General features: G+C 42.0%; 19 non-coding genes across 19 annotated transcripts; all 19 read right to left on the bottom strand.

Annotated features, from left to right (window-relative positions):
• Positions 1–571: 571 nt before the first annotated feature.
• Positions 572–653, bottom strand: trnas-uga (transfer RNA serine (anticodon UGA)). The gene has a single exon. It is a non-coding gene; the product is annotated as a tRNA-Ser (tRNA).
• A 1,623-nt stretch (positions 654–2,276) lies between these two features.
• On the bottom strand, positions 2,277–2,358 carry trnas-aga (transfer RNA serine (anticodon AGA)). The gene has a single exon. It is a non-coding gene; the product is annotated as a tRNA-Ser (tRNA).
• Positions 2,359–4,462: 2,104 nt separating this feature from the next.
• Positions 4,463–4,544, bottom strand: trnas-aga (transfer RNA serine (anticodon AGA)). The gene has a single exon. It is a non-coding gene; the product is annotated as a tRNA-Ser (tRNA).
• Positions 4,545–4,748: 204 nt separating this feature from the next.
• Positions 4,749–4,831, bottom strand: trnas-uga (transfer RNA serine (anticodon UGA)). Its single transcript has one exon. It is a non-coding gene; the product is annotated as a tRNA-Ser (tRNA).
• A 203-nt stretch (positions 4,832–5,034) lies between these two features.
• Positions 5,035–5,116, bottom strand: trnas-uga (transfer RNA serine (anticodon UGA)). Its single transcript has one exon. It is a non-coding gene; the product is annotated as a tRNA-Ser (tRNA).
• Positions 5,117–6,738: 1,622 nt separating this feature from the next.
• Positions 6,739–6,820, bottom strand: trnas-aga (transfer RNA serine (anticodon AGA)). Its single transcript has one exon. It is a non-coding gene; the product is annotated as a tRNA-Ser (tRNA).
• A 144-nt stretch (positions 6,821–6,964) lies between these two features.
• Positions 6,965–7,046, bottom strand: trnas-aga (transfer RNA serine (anticodon AGA)). The gene has a single exon. It is a non-coding gene; the product is annotated as a tRNA-Ser (tRNA).
• Positions 7,047–7,248: 202 nt separating this feature from the next.
• Positions 7,249–7,333, bottom strand: trnas-uga (transfer RNA serine (anticodon UGA)). The gene has a single exon. It is a non-coding gene; the product is annotated as a tRNA-Ser (tRNA).
• Positions 7,334–8,953: 1,620 nt separating this feature from the next.
• On the bottom strand, positions 8,954–9,035 carry trnas-aga (transfer RNA serine (anticodon AGA)). Its single transcript has one exon. It is a non-coding gene; the product is annotated as a tRNA-Ser (tRNA).
• A 204-nt stretch (positions 9,036–9,239) lies between these two features.
• trnas-uga (transfer RNA serine (anticodon UGA)) lies at positions 9,240–9,321 on the bottom strand. Its single transcript has one exon. It is a non-coding gene; the product is annotated as a tRNA-Ser (tRNA).
• A 1,619-nt stretch (positions 9,322–10,940) lies between these two features.
• On the bottom strand, positions 10,941–11,022 carry trnas-aga (transfer RNA serine (anticodon AGA)). The gene has a single exon. It is a non-coding gene; the product is annotated as a tRNA-Ser (tRNA).
• Positions 11,023–11,226: 204 nt separating this feature from the next.
• On the bottom strand, positions 11,227–11,308 carry trnas-uga (transfer RNA serine (anticodon UGA)). Its single transcript has one exon. It is a non-coding gene; the product is annotated as a tRNA-Ser (tRNA).
• Positions 11,309–12,923: 1,615 nt separating this feature from the next.
• Positions 12,924–13,005, bottom strand: trnas-aga (transfer RNA serine (anticodon AGA)). The gene has a single exon. It is a non-coding gene; the product is annotated as a tRNA-Ser (tRNA).
• A 204-nt stretch (positions 13,006–13,209) lies between these two features.
• Positions 13,210–13,291, bottom strand: trnas-uga (transfer RNA serine (anticodon UGA)). Its single transcript has one exon. It is a non-coding gene; the product is annotated as a tRNA-Ser (tRNA).
• A 1,619-nt stretch (positions 13,292–14,910) lies between these two features.
• On the bottom strand, positions 14,911–14,992 carry trnas-aga (transfer RNA serine (anticodon AGA)). Its single transcript has one exon. It is a non-coding gene; the product is annotated as a tRNA-Ser (tRNA).
• A 204-nt stretch (positions 14,993–15,196) lies between these two features.
• Positions 15,197–15,278, bottom strand: trnas-uga (transfer RNA serine (anticodon UGA)). The gene has a single exon. It is a non-coding gene; the product is annotated as a tRNA-Ser (tRNA).
• Positions 15,279–15,770: 492 nt separating this feature from the next.
• On the bottom strand, positions 15,771–15,851 carry trnas-uga (transfer RNA serine (anticodon UGA)). The gene has a single exon. It is a non-coding gene; the product is annotated as a tRNA-Ser (tRNA).
• Positions 15,852–17,469: 1,618 nt separating this feature from the next.
• Positions 17,470–17,551, bottom strand: trnas-aga (transfer RNA serine (anticodon AGA)). Its single transcript has one exon. It is a non-coding gene; the product is annotated as a tRNA-Ser (tRNA).
• Positions 17,552–17,755: 204 nt separating this feature from the next.
• Positions 17,756–17,836, bottom strand: trnas-uga (transfer RNA serine (anticodon UGA)). The gene has a single exon. It is a non-coding gene; the product is annotated as a tRNA-Ser (tRNA).
• Positions 17,837–18,640: the final 804 nt, after the last annotated feature.

The following is an 18,640-nucleotide window of genomic DNA, read 5'->3' as shown; positions in this document are numbered from 1 at the left end:
TGGTGCAATAAATTGTCCAACAAAGGTATCGTAGATGGCAGATTGCACCTGCGCGGAGACCCCAATGGATTTCTAGTCCATGCCGTAACCACTTACGTCGTCGCCACACTAACCTAGCATCTGGCAAGCCGATCTTTTTTTGTAAATGTATAAATGGGTCATCCAGGTCATGTTCTCTTTTATCCCTATGAGAACATCATCGCTGCCAACAAAACTTGAAAACATCCGTGAACAAAATCCAAATTAAGTGATCGATTGGCCTCAGCTTTGCCAGGAATGGCTAGAGGAAGGCTTACTTGTGCAATAACCTGTGCGGGGAGACCCCAATGGATTTCAAGTCCATCGCCTTAACCACTCGGCCACAACTACCTACATCTGGCAATGCCTGATCTTTTTTTGTAAATGTAATAAAATCGGTCATCAGTATTTCTCTTTAGCCCTATGAGAACAGCACCAACAAAACTTGAAAACATCCGTGACAGAAATCCAAATGAAGTGGACGAATTGGCCTCAGCTTTGCCAGGAATGGCTAGAGGAAGGCTTACTTGTGCAATAAAGTGTCACAAGGAATCGTAGATGGCAGGATTCGAACCTGTGCGGGGAGACCCCAATGGATTTCAAGTCCATCGCCTTAACCACTCGGCCACAACTACCCATATGTGACAATGTCGGCTTGTTTTTTTTTTGTAAATGTGATAAAATCGGTCATCAGTCATTTCGCTTTAGCCCTATGAGAACAGCACCAACAAAACTTGACAACATCAGTGACAGAAATCCAATTGAAGTGGACAAATTGGCCTCAGCTTTGCCAGCAGGTCAACGTCAGTTTTCAGTTTCTCTTGAGTAGTTCCCTGATCATCCAGTGGTTAGGATTCGGCACTTTGGCCGGGGCCTGGATTTGATTCCCGGTCAGGAATTCGCCTTAAACTCCTTTCACGGTCTTTGTTCTGTTCAACAGAAAAAAAGACTCCAGAGTTTTACCTGTATCAAGAATGATATTGGATTAAGGCTACATTCTTCCTGCATCGAGAAAACCATTTTAATGTTTTCTACTTTTCTCTAGTTTGAAGCCACGGCAGCTCATAAACTGTTTTAGTGGCATTCAGCGTGATCTGTTGCTATTTACATTTCAGGTAGTAAATGGCAGAAGAACCTGATATAATATAACAGACTCCTTGTGATTCCAAATAAAGGATAACTACACAGACAAATTGGCAAGCTTTACACAGACTAGCTTATATGTGCGTGATTAGCTTTACTGAGGTTGTGTTTTTGGTGTATAGCTCCTTGGTCGTCTAGTGGCTAAGATTTGGAGTGATGTGCTCTTTGAATCTAACCAATGGTGAGCATAGCTGCCATATTGGGAGTGGACATAGGTTTGATTCTGGTTTATACAAAACTTGTGTGTAACACCATGAATTTTTTGTGTATAGAAAGCAGGGGAAAACCAAGTTACTCAAAATGTATTCCTCAAAGGACAACCTAAAATGTGTTTTGATGTTTTTATTCTTGAGGGCATGCTTTGCATGTATGATGCCCTGGGTTCAATTCCCAGCATCTCCAGCCTTTATTAACCGTGTCTGCAGTGCTTCTTACTCATCACTATTTTGGCGTTCTTTAATTGTACATTAATGCGTTTGGAAATGTTAAAAGATCTTTCCCTGTATTATTCTGTACTGCTCACCTCAAAGCCGTACATAGTGCACTCTTGTCAACATTTTCAAGAGAATCTGGCATATCTGTCAGAAGTGTGTGTGGCATTCAAATCTCAATCAAGATCACTAATTGCATGTGTTCCCAAATTGACAGACAAAGGTTATAATGAGAAGCTGACATTCCACCCTGTGTGGTGGTAGAACCAAACTGTAAGGAAATGAGATACCTTAGGCTAAAATGGTGTAGAGTTACACAGGCAAACCTGCCTCTGGTCCCATTTTCTCTGTAAAACCCAAGAAATGACCATCAGGCCACACCAAGCAGCAGCGGTGGCTTTATAATGTGAGGCACAGCTGCCTTCCAAGCTGTTCACTGGTAGTTGAGTCCCAGCCAATGCAGTTGCATTACCTCAATTTTAGATGTTTTGAATTTTCACAACAATGGAAAATTGCAGTTCACCTGAAGCTGCCTCGCAAAGATGAGCCTAAAGATAAGTGCCGAAGGCCAAGTCATCCAAGATCTTTGCATGGATACTTCAAAGAATAATCTGAGATGTGTTTTGAAGTGAAGCATTGGCTAGAAGAAGGCTCACTTGTGCAATAAAGTGTCAACAAAGGTATCGTAGATGGCAGGTTTCGAACCTGCGCGGGGAGACCCCAATGGATTTCTAGTCCATCGCCTTAACCACTCGGCCACAACTACCTACATCTGGCAATGCCGATCTTTTTTTGTAAATGTGATAAAGGTCTCATCATTTCTCTTTAGCTATGAGAACGCACCAACAAACTTGAACATCCGTGAAAAATCCAATGAAGTGGACATTGGCCCGACTTGCCAGGAATGGCTAAGGAAGGCTTACTTGTGCATAAAGTGTCCCAAAGTCGTAGATCAGTTTCAACCTGGTCGGGGAACCCAATGTTCATGTCATCGCCTTAAACCATCGGCGCACACTACCCATTGGTGCCGATGTCGTTTTTTGTAAATGTATAATCTTCATCAGTCATCGTTAGCCCATTGAGAAAGCACCACAAAACTTGACAACATCCGTGACAGAAATCCAAATGAAGTGGACGAATTGGCCTCAGCTTGCCAGGAATGGCTATAGGAAGGCTTACGTGTGCAGTACCTGTGCGGGAGTACCCCAATGAGTTTCAAGGTCATCGCCTGTAACCCTTCGGCACAACTACCCATAATGTGACAATGTCGGCTTGTTTTTTTTTTGTAAATGTTGATAAATCGCATCAGTCATTTCGCTTTAGCCCTATGAGAACAGCACCAACAAAACTTGACAACATCAGTGACAGAAATCCAATTGAAGTGGACAAATTGGCCTCAGCTTTGCCAGCAGGTCAACGTCAGTTTTCAGTTTCTCTTGAGTAGTTCCCTGATCATCCAGTGGTTAGGATTCGGCACTTTGGCCGGGGCCTGGATTTGATTCCCGGTCAGGAATTCGCCTTAAACTCCTTTCATGGTCTTTGTTCTGTTCAACAGAAAAAAAGACTCCAGAGTTTTACCTGTATCAAGAATGATATTGGATTAAGGCTACATTCTTCCTGCATCGAGAAAACCATTTTAATGTTTTCTACTTTTCTCTAGTTTGAAGCCACGGCAGCTCATAAACTGTTTTAGTGGCATTCAGCGTGATCTGTTGCTATTTACATTTCAGGTAGTAAATGGCAGAAGAACCTGATATAATATAACAGACTCCTTGCGATTCCAAATAAATAACTACACAGACAAATTGGCAAGCTTTACACAGACTAGCTTATATGTGCGTGATTAGCTTTACTGAGGTTGTGTTTTTGGTGTATAGCTCCTTGGTCGTCTAGTGGCTAAGATTTGGAGTGATGTGCTCTTTGAATCTAACCAATGGTGAGCATAGCTGCCATATTGGGAGTGGACATAGGTTTGATTCTGGTTTATACAAAACTTGTGTGTAACACCATGAATTTTTTGTGTATAGAAAGCAGGGGAAAACCAAGTTACTCAAAATGTATTCCTCAAAGGACAACCTAAAATGTGTTTTGATGTTTTTATTCTTGAGGGCATGCTTTGCATGTATGATGCCCTGGGTTCAATTCCCAGCATCTCCAGCCTTTATTAACCGTGTCTGCAGTGCTTCTTACTCATCACTATTTTGGCGTTCTTTAATTGTACATTAATGCGTTTGGAAATGTTAAAAGATCTTTCCCTGTATTATTCTGTACTGCTCACCTCAAAGCCGTACATAGTGCACTCTTGTCAACATTTTCAAGAGAATCTGGCATATCTGTCAGAAGTGTGTGTGGCATTCAAATCTCAATCAAGATCACTAATTGCATGTGTTCCCAAATTGACAGACAAAGGTTATAATGAGAAGCTGACATTCCACCCTGTGTGGTGGTAGAACCAAACTGTAAGGAAATGAGATACCTTAGGCTAAAATGGTGTAGAGTTACACAGGCAAACCTGCCTCTGGTCCCATTTTCTCTGTAAAACCCAAGAAATGACCATCAGGCCACACCAAGCAGCAGCGGTGGCTTTATAATGTGAGGCACAGCTGCCTTCCAAGCTGTTCACTGGTAGTTGAGTCCCAGCCAATGCAGTTGCATTACCTCAATTTTAGATGTTTTGAATTTTCACAACAATGGAAAATTGCAGTTCACCTGAAGCTGCCTCGCAAAGATGAGCCTAAAGATAAGTGCCGAAGGCCAAGTCATCCAAGATCTTTGCATGGATACTTCAAAGAATAATCTGAGATGTGTTTTGAAGTGAAGCATTGGCTAGAAGAAGGCTCACTTGTGCAATAAAGTGTCAACAAAGGTATCGTAGATGGCAGGATTCGAACCTGCGCGGGGAGACCCCAATGGATTTCTAGTCCATCGCCTTAACCACTCGGCCACAACTACCTACATCTGGCAATGTTGATCTTTTTTTGTAAATGTAATAAAATCGGTCATCAGTTATTTCTCTTTAGCCCTATGAGAACAGCACCAACAAAACTTGAAAACATCCGTGACAGAAATCCAAATGAAGTGGACGAATTGGCCTCAGCTTTGCCAGGAATGGCTAGAGGAAGGCTTACTTGTGCAATAAAGTGTCACCAAAGGAATCGTAGATGGCAGGATTCGAACCTGCGCGGGGAGACCCCAATGGATTTCAAGTCCATCGCCTTAACCACTTCGGCCACAACTACCCATATGTGACAATGCCGATCTTTTTTTGTAAATGTACTAAAATGGGTCATCAGTCATTTCTCTTTAGCCCTATGAGAACAGCACCAACAAAACTTGAAAACATCCGTGACAGAAATCCAAATGAAGTGGACGAATTGGCCTCAGCTTTGCCAGGAATGGCTAGAGGAAGGCTTACTTGTGCAATAAAGTGTCACCAAGGAATCGTAGATGGCAGGATTCGAACCTGCGCGGGGAGACCCCAATGGATTTCAAGTCCATCGCCTTAACCACTCGGCCACAACTACCCATATGTATAAATGTCGGCTTGTTTTTTTTTGTAAATGTGATAAAATCGGTCATCAGTCATTTCGCTTTAGCCCTATGAGAACAGCACCAACAAAACTTGACAACATCAGTGACAGAAATCCAATTGAAGTGGACAAATTGGCCTCAGCTTTGCCAGCAGGTCAACGTCAGTTTTCAGTTTCTCTTGAGTAGTTCCCTGATCATCCAGTGGTTAGGATTCGGCACTTTGGCCGGGGCCTGGATTTGATTCCCGGTCAGGAATTCGCCTTAAACTCCTTTCACGGTCTTTGTTCTGTGCAACAGAAAAAAAGACTCCAGAGTTTTACCTGTATCAAGAATGATATTGGATTAAGGCTACATTCTTCCTGCATCGAGAAAACCATTTTAATGTTTTCTACTTTTCTCTAGTTTGAAGCCACGGCAGCTCATAAACTGTTTTAGTGGCATTCAGCGTGATCTGTTGCTATTTACATTTCAGGTAGTAAATGGCAGAAGAACCTGATATAATATAACAGACTCCTTGCGATTCCAAATAAAGGATAACTACACAGACAAATTGGCAAGCTTTACACAGACTAGCTTATATGTGCGTGATTAGCTTTACTGAGGTTGTGTTTTTGGTGTATAGCTCCTTGGTCGTCTAGTGGCTAAGATTTGGAGTGATGTGCTCTTTGAATCTAACCAATGGTGAGCATAGCTGCCATATTGGGAGTGGACATAGGTTTGATTCTGGTTTATACAAAACTTGTGTGTAACACCATGAATTTTTTGTGTATAGAAAGCAGGGGAAAACCAAGTTACTCAAAATGTATTCCTCAAAGGACAACCTAAAATGTGTTTTGATGTTTTTATTCTTGAGGGCATGCTTTGCATGTATGATGCCCTGGGTTCAATTCCCAGCATCTCCAGCCTTTATTAACCGTGTCTGCAGTGCTTCTTACTCATCACTATTTTGGCGTTCTTTAATTGTACATTAATGCGTTTGGAAATGTTAAAAGATCTTTCCCTGTATTATTCTGTACTGCTCACCTCAAAGCCGTACATAGTGCACTCTTGTCAACATTTTCAAGAGAATCTGGCATATCTGTCAGAAGTGTGTGTGGCATTCAAATCTCAATCAAGATCACTAATTGCATGTGTTCCCAAATTGACAGACAAAGGTTATAATGAGAAGCTGACATTCCACCCTGTGTGGTGGTAGAACCAAACTGTAAGGAAATGAGATACCTTAGGCTAAAATGGTGTAGAGTTACACAGGCAAACCTGCCTCTGGTCCCATTTTCTCTGTAAAACCCAAGAAATGACCATCAGGCCACACCAAGCAGCAGCGGTGGCTTTATAATGTGAGGCACAGCTGCCTTCCAAGCTGTTCACTGGTAGTTGAGTCCCAGCCAATGCAGTTGCATTACCTCAATTTTAGATGTTTTGAATTTTCACAACAATGGAAAATTGCAGTTCACCTGAAGCTGCCTCGCAAAGATGAGCCTAAAGATAAGTGCCGAAGGCCAAGTCATCCAAGATCTTTGCATGGATACTTCAAAGAATAATCTGAGATGTGTTTTGAAGTGAAGCATTGGCTAGAAGAAGGCTCACTTGTGCAATAAAGTGTCAACAAAGGTATCGTAGATGGCAGGATTCGAACCTGCGCGGGGAGACCCCAATGGATTTCTAGTCCATCGCCTTAACCACTCGGCCACAACTACCTACATCTGGAAATGCCGATCTTTTTTTGTAAATGTGATAAAATCGGTCATCAGTCATTTCTCTTTAGCCCTATGAGAACAGCACCAACAAAACTTGAAAACATCCGTGACAGAAATCCAAATGAAGTGGACGAATTGGCCTTAGGTAGATGGCAGGATTCGAACCTGCGCGGGGAGACCCCAATGGATTTCTAGTCCATCGCCTTAACCACTCGGCCACAACTACCTACATCTGGCAATGCCGATCTTTTTTTGTAAATGTGATAAAATCGGTCATCAGTCATTTCGCTTTAGCCCTATGAGAACAGCACCAACAAAAACTTGAAACATCCGTGACAGAAATCCAAATGAAGTGGACGAATTGGCCTCAGCTTTGCCAGAATGGCTAGAGGAGGCTTACTTGTGCAATAAAGTGTCACCAAAGGAATCGTAGATGGCAGGATTCGAACCTGCTGCGGGGAGACCCCCAATGGATTTCAAGTCCCATCGCCTTAACCACTCGGCCACAACTACCCATATGTGACAATGTCGGCTTGTTTTTTTTTTGTAAATGTGATAAAATCGGTCATCAGTCATTTCGCTTTAGCCCTATGAGAACAGCACCAACAAAACTTGACAACATCAGTGACAGAAATCCAATTGAAGTGGACAAATTGGCCTCAGCTTTGCCAGCAGGTCAACGTCAGTTTTCAGTTTCTCTTGAGTAGTTCCCTGATCATCCAGTGGTTAGGATTCGGCACTTTGGCCGGGGCCTGGATTTGATTCCCGGTCAGGAATTCGCCTTAAACTCCTTTCACGGTCTTTGTTCTGTGCAACAGAAAAAAAGACTCCAGAGTTTTACCTGTATCAAGAATGATATTGGATTAAGGCTACATTCTTCCTGCATCGAGAAAACCATTTTAATGTTTTCTACTTTTCTCTAGTTTGAAGCCACGGCAGCTCATAAACTGTTTTAGTGGCATTCAGCGTGATCTGTTGCTATTTACATTTCAGGTAGTAAATGGCAGAAGAACCTGATATAATATAACAGACTCCTTGCGATTCCAAATAAATAACTACACAGACAAATTGGCAAGCTTTACACAGACTAGCTTATATGTGCGTGATTAGCTTTACTGAGGTTGTGTTTTTGGTGTATAGCTCCTCGGTCGTCTAGTGGCTAAGATTTGGAGTGATGTGCTCTTTGAATCTAACCAATGGTGAGCATAGCTGCCATATTGGGAGTGGACATAGGTTTGATTCTGGTTTATACAAAACTTGTGTGTAACACCATGAATTTTTTGTGTATAGAAAGCAGGGGAAAACCAAGTTACTCAAAATGTATTCCTCAAAGGACAACCTAAAATGTGTTTTGATGTTTTTATTCTTGAGGGCATGCTTTGCATGTATGATGCCCTGGGTTCAATTCCCAGCATCTCCAGCCTTTATTAACCGTGTCTGCAGTGCTTCTTACTCATCACTATTTTGGCGTTCTTTAATTGTACATTAATGCGTTTGGAAATGTTAAAAGATCTTTCCCTGTATTATTCTGTACTGCTCACCTCAAAGCCGTACATAGTGCACTCTTGTCAACATTTTCAAGAGAATCTGGCATATCTGTCAGAAGTGTGTGTGGCATTCAAATCTCAATCAAGATCACTAATTGCATGTGTTCCCAAATTGACAGACAAAGGTTATAATGAGAAGCTGACATTCCACCCTGTGTGGTGGTAGAACCAAACTGTAAGGAAATGAGATACCTTAGGCTAAAATGGTGTAGAGTTACACAGGCAAACCTGCCTCTGGTCCCATTTTCTCTGTAAAACCCAAGAAATGACCATCAGGCCACACCAAGCAGCAGCGGTGGCTTTATAATGTGAGGCACAGCTGCCTTCCAAGCTGTTCACTGGTAGTTGAGTCCCAGCCAATGCAGTTGCATTACCTCAATTTTAGATGTTTTGAATTTTCACAACAATGGAAAATTGCAGTTCACCTGAAGCTGCCTCGCAAAGATGAGCCTAAAGATAAGTGCCGAAGGCCAAGTCATCCAAGATCTTTGCATGGATACTTCAAAGAATAATCTGAGATGTGTTTTGAAGTGAAGCATTGGCTAGAAGAAGGCTCACTTGTGCAATAAAGTGTCAACAAAGGTATCGTAGATGGCAGGATTCGAACCTGCGCGGGGAGACCCCAATGGATTTCTAGTCCATCGCCTTAACCACTCGGCCACAACTACCTACATCTGGCAATGCCGATCTTTTTTTGTAAATGTAATAAAATCGGTCATCAGTTATTTCTCTTTAGCCCTATGAGAACAGCACCAACAAAACTTGAAAACATCCGTGACAGAAATCCAAATGAAGTGGACGAATTGGCCTCAGCTTTGCCAGGAATGGCTAGAGGAAGGCTTACTTGTGCAATAAAGTGTCACCAAAGGAATCGTAGATGGCAGGATTCGAACCTGTGCGGGGAGACCCCAATGGATTTCAAGTCCATCGCCTTAACCACTCGGCCACAACTACCCATATGTGACAATGTCGGCTTGTTTTTTTTTGTAAATGTGATAAAATCGGTCATCAGTCATTTCGCTTTAGCCCTATGAGAACAGCACCAACAAAACTTGACAACATCAGTGACAGAAATCCAATTGAAGTGGACAAATTGGCCTCAGCTTTGCCAGCAGGTCAACGTCAGTTTTCAGTTTCTCTTGAGTAGTTCCCTGATCATCCAGTGGTTAGGATTCGGCACTTTGGCCGGGGCCTGGATTTGATTCCCGGTCAGGAATTTGCCTTAAACTCCTTTCACGGTCTTTGTTCTGTTCAACAGAAAAAAAGACTCCAGAGTTTTACCTGTATCAAGAATGATATTGGATTAAGGCTACATTCTTCCTGCATCGAGAAAACCATTTTAATGTTTTCTACTTTTCTCTAGTTTGAAGCCACGGCAGCTCATAAACTGTTTTAGTGGCATTCAGCGTGATCTGTTGCTATTTACATTTCAGGTAGTAAATGGCAGAAGAACCTGATATAATATAACAGACTCCTTGCGATTCCAAATAAATAACTACACAGACAAATTGGCAAGCTTTACACAGACTAGCTTATATGTGCGTGATTAGCTTTACTGAGGTTGTGTTTTTGGTGTATAGCTCCTCGGTCGTCTAGTGGCTAAGATTTGGAGTGATGTGCTCTTTGAATCTAACCAATGGTGAGCATAGCTGCCATATTGGGAGTGGACATAGGTTTGATTCTGGTTTATACAAAACTTGTGTGTAACACCATGAATTTTTTGTGTATAGAAAGCAGGGGAAAACCAAGTTACTCAAAATGTATTCCTCAAAGGACAACCTAAAATGTGTTTTGATGTTTTTATTCTTGAGGGCATGCTTTGCATGTATGATGCCCTGGGTTCAATTCCCAGCATCTCCAGCCTTTATTAACCGTGTCTGCAGTGCTTCTTACTCATCACTATTTTGGCGTTCTTTAATTGTACATTAATGCGTTTGGAAATGTTAAAAGATCTTTCCCTGTATTATTCTGTACTGCTCACCTCAAAGCCGTACATAGTGCACTCTTGTCAACATTTTCAAGAGAATCTGGCATATCTGTCAGAAGTGTGTGTGGCATTCAAATCTCAATCAAGATCACTAATTGCATGTGTTCCCAAATTGACAGACAAAGGTTATAATGAGAAGCTGACATTCCACCCTGTGTGGTGGTAGAACCAAACTGTAAGGAAATGAGATACCTTAGGCTAAAATGGTGTAGAGTTACACAGGCAAACCTGCCTCTGGTCCCATTTTCTCTGTAAAACCCAAGAAATGACCATCAGGCCACACCAAGCAGCAGCGGTGGCTTTATAATGTGAGGCACAGCTGCCTTCCAAGCTGTTCACTGGTAGTTGAGTCCCAGCCAATGCAGTTGCATTACCTCAATTTTAGATGTTTTGAATTTTCACAACAATGGAAAATTGCAGTTCACCTGAAGCTGCCTCGCAAAGATGAGCCTAAAGATAAGTGCCGAAGGCCAAGTCATCCAAGATCTTTGCATGGATACTTCAAAGAATAATCTGAGATGTGTTTTGAAGTGAAGCATTGGCTAGAAGAAGGCTCACTTGTGCAATAAAGTGTCAACAAAGGTATCGTAGATGGCAGGATTCGAACCTGCGCGTGGAGACCCCAATGGATTTCTAGTCCATCGCCTTAACCACTCGGCCACAACTACCTACATCTGGCAATGCCGATCTTTTTTTGTAAATGTAATAAAATCGGTCATCAGTTATTTCTCTTTAGCCCTATGAGAACAGCACCAACAAAACTTGAAAACATCCGTGACAGAAATCCAAATGAAGTGGACGAATTGGCCTCAGCTTTGCCAGGAATGGCTAGAGGAAGGCTTACTTGTGCAATAAAGTGTCACCAAAGGAATCGTAGATGGCAGGATTCGAACCTGCGCGGGGAGACCCCAATGGATTTCAAGTCCATCGCCTTAACCACTCGGCCACATCTACCTACATCTGGAAATGCCGATCTTTTTTTGTAAATGTGATAAAATCGGTCATCAGTCATTTCGCTTTAGCCCTATGAGAACAGCACCAACAAAACTTGACAACATCAGTGACAGAAATCCAATTGAAGTGGACAAATTGGCCTCAGCTTTGCCAGCAGGTCAACGTCAGTTTTCAGTTTCTCTTGAGTAGTTCCCTGATCATCCAGTGGTTAGGATTCGGCACTTTGGCCGGGGCCTGGATTTGATTCCCGGTCAGGAATTTGCCTTAAACTCCTTTCATGGTCTTTGTTCTGTTCAACAGAAAAAAAGACTCCAGAGTTTTACCTGTATCAAGAATGATATTGGATTAAGGCTACATTCTTCCTGCATCGAGAAAACCATTTTAATGTTTTCTACTTTTCTCTAGTTTGAAGCCACGGCAGCTCATAAACTGTTTTAGTGGCATTCAGCGTGATCTGTTGCTATTTACATTTCAGGTAGTAAATGGCAGAAGAACCTGATATAATATAACAGACTCCTTGCGATTCCAAATAAATAACTACACAGACAAATTGGCAAGCTTTACACAGACTAGCTTATATGTGCGTGATTAGCTTTACTGAGGTTGTGTTTTTGGTGTATAGCTCCTCGGTCGTCTAGTGGCTAAGATTTGGAGTGATGTGCTCTTTGAATCTAACCAATGGTGAGCATAGCTGCCATATTGGGAGTGGACATAGGTTTGATTCTGGTTTATACAAAACTTGTGTGTAACACCATGAATTTTTTGTGTATAGAAAGCAGGGGAAAACCAAGTTACTCAAAATGTATTCCTCAAAGGACAACCTAAAATGTGTTTTGATGTTTTTATTCTTGAGGGCATGCTTTGCATGTATGATGCCCTGGGTTCAATTCCCAGCATCTCCAGCCTTTATTAACCGTGTCTGCAGTGCTTCTTACTCATCACTATTTTGGCGTTCTTTAATTGTACATTAATGCGTTTGGAAATGTTAAAAGATCTTTCCCTGTATTATTCTGTACTGCTCACCTCAAAGCCGTACATAGTGCACTCTTGTCAACATTTTCAAGAGAATCTGGCATATCTGTCAGAAGTGTGTGTGGCATTCAAATCTCAATCAAGATCACTAATTGCATGTGTTCCCAAATTGACAGACAAAGGTTATAATGAGAAGCTGACATTCCACCCTGTGTGGTGGTAGAACCAAACTGTAAGGAAATGAGATACCTTAGGCTAAAATGGTGTAGAGTTACACAGGCAAACCTGCCTCTGGTCCCATTTTCTCTGTAAAACCCAAGAAATGACCATCAGGCCACACCAAGCAGCAGCGGTGGCTTTATAATGTGAGGCACAGCTGCCTTCCAAGCTGTTCACTGGTAGTTGAGTCCCAGCCAATGCAGTTGCATTACCTCAATTTTAGATGTTTTGAATTTTCACAACAATGGAAAATTGCAGTTCACCTGAAGCTGCCTCGCAAAGATGAGCCTAAAGATAAGTGCCGAAGGCCAAGTCATCCAAGATCTTTGCATGGATACTTCAAAGAATATTCTGAGATGTGTTTTGAAGTGAAGCATTGGCTAGAAGAAGGCTCACTTGTGCAATAAAGTGTCAACAAAGGTATCGTAGATGGCAGGATTCGAACCTGCGCGGGGAGACCCCAATGGATTTCTAGTCCATCGCCTTAACCACTCGGCCACAACTACCTACATCTGGCAATGCTGATCTTTTTTTGTAAATGTAATAAAATCGGTCATCAGTTATTTCTCTTTAGCCCTATGAGAACAGCACCAACAAAACTTGAAAACATCCGTGACAGAAATCCAAATGAAGTGGACGAATTGGCCTCAGCTTTGCCAGGAATGGCTAGAGGAAGGCTTACTTGTGCAATAAAGTGTCACCAAAGGAATCGTAGATGGCAGGATTCGAACCTGCGCGGGGAGACCCCAATGGATTTCAAGTCCATCGCCTTAACCACTCGGCCACAACTACCCATATGTGACAATGTCGGCTTGTTTTTTTTTGTAAATGTGATAAAATCGGTCATCAGTCATTTCGCTTTAGCCCTATGAGAACAGCACCAACAAAACTTGACAACATCAGTGACAGAAATCCAATTGAAGTGGACAAATTGGCCTCAGCTTTGCCAGCAGGTCAACGTCAGTTTTCAGTTTCTCTTGAGTAGTTCCCTGATCATCCAGTGGTTAGGATTCGGCACTTTGGCCGGGGCCTGGATTTGATTCCCGGTCAGGAATTTGCCTTAAACTCCTTTCATGGTCTTTGTTCTGTTCAACAGAAAAAAAGACTCCAGAGTTTTACCTGTATCAAGAATGATATTGGATTAAGGCTACATTCTTCCTGCATCGAGAAAACCATTTTAATGTTTTCTACTTTTCTCTAGTTTGAAGCCACGGCAGCTCATAAACTGTTTTAGTGGCATTCAGCGTGATCTGTTGCTATTTACATTTCAGGTAGTAAATGGCAGAAGAACCTGATATAATATAACAGACTCCTTGCGATTCCAAATAAATAACTACACAGACAAATTGGCAAGCTTTACACAGACTAGCTTATATGTGCGTGATTAGCTTTACTGAGGTTGTGTTTTTGGTGTATAGCTCCTCGGTCGTCTAGTGGCTAAGATTTGGAGTGATGTGCTCTTTGAATCTAACCAATGGTGAGCATAGCTGCCATATTGGGAGTGGACATAGGTTTGATTCTGGTTTATACAAAACTTGTGTGTAACACCATGAATTTTTTGTGTATAGAAAGCAGGGGAAAACCAAGTTACTCAAAATGTATTCCTCAAAGGACAACCTAAAATGTGTTTTGATGTTTTTATTCTTGAGGGCATGCTTTGCATGTATGATGCCCTGGGTTCAATTCCCAGCATCTCCAGCCTTTATTAACCGTGTCTGCAGTGCTTCTTACTCATCACTATTTTGGCGTTCTTTAATTGTACATTAATGCGTTTGGAAATGTTAAAAGATCTTTCCCTGTATTATTCTGTACTGCTCACCTCAAAGCCGTACATAGTGCACTCTTGTCAACATTTTCAAGAGAATCTGGCATATCTGTCAGAAGTGTGTGTGGCATTCAAATCTCAATCAAGATCACTAATTGCATGTGTTCCCAAATTGACAGACAAAGGTTATAATGAGAAGCTGACATTCCACCCTGTGTGGTGGTAGAACCAAACTGTAAGGAAATGAGATACCTTAGGCTAAAATGGTGTAGAGTTACACAGGCAAACCTGCCTCTGGTCCCATTTTCTCTGTAAAACCCAAGAAATGACCATCAGGCCACACCAAGCAGCAGCGGTGGCTTTATAATGTGAGGCACAGCTGCCTTCCAAGCTGTTCACTGGTAGTTGAGTCCCAGCCAATGCAGTTGCATTACCTCAATTTTAGATGTTTTGAATTTTCACAACAATGGAAAATTGCAGTTCACCTGAAGCTGCCTCGCAAAGATGAGCCTAAAGATAAGTGCCGAAGGCCAAGTCATCCAAGATCTTTGCATGGATACTTCAAAGAATAATCTGAGATGTGTTTTGAAGTGAAGCATTGGCTAGAAGAAGGCTCACTTGTGCAATAAAGTGTCAACAAAGGTATCGTAGATGGCAGGATTCGAACCTGCGCGGGGAGACCCCAATGGATTTCTAGTCCATCGCCTTAACCACTCGGCCACAACTACCTACATCTGGCAATGCCGATCTTTTTTTGTAAATGTAATAAAATCGGTCATCAGTTATTTCTCTTTAGCCCTATGAGAACAGCACCAACAAAACTTGAAAACATCCGTGACAGAAATCCAAATGAAGTGGACGAATTGGCCTCAGCTTTGCCAGGAATGGCTAGAGGAAGGCTTACTTGTGCAATAAAGTGTCACCAAAGGAATCGTAGATGGCAGGATTCGAACCTGCGCGGGGAGACCCCAATGGATTTCAAGTCCATCGCCTTAACCACTCGGCCACAACTACCCATATGTGACAATGTCGGCTTGTTTTTTTTTGTAAATGTAATAAAATCGGTCATCAGTTATTTCTCTTTAGCCCTATGAGAACAGCACCAACAAAACTTGAAAACATCCGTGACAGAAATCCAAATGAAGTGGACGAATTGGCCTCAGCTTTGCCAGGAATTCGGCACTTTGGCCGGGGCCTGGATTTGATTCCCGGTCAGGAATTCGCCTTAAACTCCTTTCACGGTCTTTGTTCTGTTCAACAGAAAAAAAGACTCCAGAGCTTTGCCTGTATCAAGAATGATATTGGATTAAGGCTACATTCTTCCTGCATCGAGAACACCATTTTAATGTTTTCTACTTTTCCTTAGTTTGAAGCCACGGCAGCTCATAAACTGTTTTAGTGGCATTCAGCGTGATCTGTTGCTATTTACATTTCAGGTAGGAAATGGCCAGCAGAAGAATGGCTAGAGGAAGGCTTACTTGTGCAATAAAGTGTCACCAAAGGAATCGTAGATGGCAGGATTCGAACCTGTGCGGGAGACCCCAATGGATTTCAAGTCCATCGCCTTAACCACTCGGCCACAACTACCCATATGTGACAATGTCGGCTTGTTTTTTTTTGTAAATGTGATAAAATCGGTCATCAGTCATTTCGCTTTAGCCCTATGAGAACAGCACCAACAAAACTTGACAACATCAGTGACAGAAATCCAATTGAAGTGGACAAATTGGCCTCAGCTTTGCAGCAGGTCAACGTCAGTTTTCAGTTTCTCTTGAGTAGTTCCCTGATCATCCAGTGGTTAGGATTCGGCACTTTGGCCGGGGCCTGGATTTGATTCCCGGTCAGGAATTCGCCTTAAACTCCTTTCACGGTCTTTGTTCTGTGCAACAGAAAAAAAGACTCCAGAGTTTTACCTGTATCAAGAATGATATTGGATTAAGGCTACATTCTTCCTGCATCGAGAAAACCATTTTAATGTTTTCTACTTTTCTCTAGTTTGAAGCCACGGCAGCTCATAAACTGTTTTAGTGGCATTCAGCGTGATCTGTTGCTATTTACATTTCAGGTAGTAAATGGCAGAAGAACCTGATATAATATAACAGACTCCTTGCGATTCCAAATAAATAACTACACAGACAAATTGGCAAGCTTTACACAGACTAGCTTATATGTGCGTGATTAGCTTTACTGAGGTTGTGTTTTTGGTGTATAGCTCCTTGGTCGTCTAGTGGCTAAGATTTGGAGTGATGTGCTCTTTGAATCTAACCAATGGTGAGCATAGCTGCCATATTGGGAGTGGACATAGGTTTGATTCTGGTTTATACAAAACTTGTGTGTAACACCATGAATTTTTTGTGTATAGAAAGCAGGGGAAAACCAAGTTACTCAAAATGTATTCCTCAAAGGACAACCTAAAATGTGTTTTGATGTTTTTATTCTTGAGGGCATGCTTTGCATGTATGATGCCCTGGGTTCAATTCCCAGCATCTCCAGCCTTTATTAACCGTGTCTGCAGTGCTTCTTACTCATCACTATTTTGGCGTTCTTTAATTGTACATTAATGCGTTTGGAAATGTTAAAAGATCTTTCCCTGTATTATTCTGTACTGCTCACCTCAAAGCCGTACATAGTGCACTCTTGTCAACATTTTCAAGAGAATCTGGCATATCTGTCAGAAGTGTGTGTGGCATTCAAATCTCAATCAAGATCACTAATTGCATGTGTTCCCAAATTGACAGACAAAGGTTATAATGAGAAGCTGACATTCCACCCTGTGTGGTGGTAGAACCAAACTGTAAGGAAATGAGATACCTTAGGCTAAAATGGTGTAGAGTTACACAGGCAAACCTGCCTCTGGTCCCATTTTCTCTGTAAAACCCAAGAAATGACCATCAGGCCACACCAAGCAGCAGCGGTGGCTTTATAATGTGAGGCACAGCTGCCTTCCAAGCTGTTCACTGGTAGTTGAGTCCCAGCCAATGCAGTTGCATTACCTCAATTTTAGATGTTTTGAATTTTCACAACAATGGAAAATTGCAGTTCACCTGAAGCTGCCTCGCAAAGATGAGCCTAAAGATAAGTGCCGAAGGCCAAGTCATCCAAGATCTTTGCATGGATACTTCAAAGAATAATCTGAGATGTGTTTTGAAGTGAAGCATTGGCTAGAAGAAGGCTCACTTGTGCAATAAAGTGTCAACAAAGGAATCGTAGATGGCAGGATTCGAACCTGCGCGGGGAGACCCCAATGGATTTCTAGTCCATCGCCTTAACCACTCGGCCACAACTACCTACATCTGGCAATGCCGATCTTTTTTTGTAAATGTAATAAAATCGGTCATCAGTCATTTCTCTTTAGCCCTATGAGAACAGCACCAACAAAACTTGAAAACATCCGTGACAGAAATCCAAATGAAGTGGACGAATTGGCCTCAGCTTTGCCAGGAATGGCTAGAGGAAGGCTTACTTGTGCAATAAAGTGTCACCAAAGGAATCGTAGATGGCAGGATTCGAACCTGCGCGGGAGACCCCAATGGATTTCAAGTCCATCGCCTTAACCACTCGGCCACAACTACCCATATGTGACAATGTCGGCTTGTTTTTTTTTGTAAATGTGATAAAATCGGTCATCAGTCATTTCGCTTTAGCCCTATGAGAACAGCACCAACAAAACTTGACAACATCAGTGACAGAAATCCAATTGAAGTGGACAAATTGGCCTCAGCTTTGCCAGCAGGTCAACGTCAGTTTTCAGTTTCTCTTGAGTAGTTCCCTGATCATCCAGTGGTTAGGATTCGGCACTTTGGCCGGGGCCTGGATTTGATTCCCGGTCAGGAATTTGCCTTAAACTCCTTTCATGGTCTTTGTTCTGTTCAACAGAAAAAAAGACTCCAGAGTTTTACCTGTATCAAGAATGATATTGGATTAAGGCTACATTCTTCCTGCATCGAGAAAACCATTTTAATGTTTTCTACTTTTCTCTAGTTTGAAGCCACGGCAGCTCATAAACTGTTTTAGTGGCATTCAGCGTGATCTGTTGCTATTTACATTTCAGGTAGTAAATGGCAGAAGAACCTGATATAATATAACAGACTCCTTGCGATTCCAAATAAGATAACTACACAGACAAATTGGCAAGCTTTACACAGACTAGCTTATATGTGCGTGATTAGCTTTACTGAGGTTGTGTTTTTGGTGTATAGCTCCTTGGTCGTCTAGTGGCTAAGATTTGGAGTGATGTGCTCTTTGAATCTAACCAATGGTGAGCATAGCTGCCATATTGGGAGTGGACATAGGTTTGATTCTGGTTTATACAAAACTTGTGTGTAACACCATGAATTTTTTGTGTATAGAAAGCAGGGGAAAACCAAGTTACTCAA

This window comes from Betta splendens, chromosome 2 (assembly GCF_900634795.4).
Source record: "Betta splendens chromosome 2, fBetSpl5.4, whole genome shotgun sequence".
NCBI classification, from domain to species: domain Eukaryota; kingdom Metazoa; phylum Chordata; class Actinopteri; order Anabantiformes; family Osphronemidae; genus Betta; species Betta splendens.
This window is presented reverse-complemented; position numbering and strand designations above follow the sequence as displayed.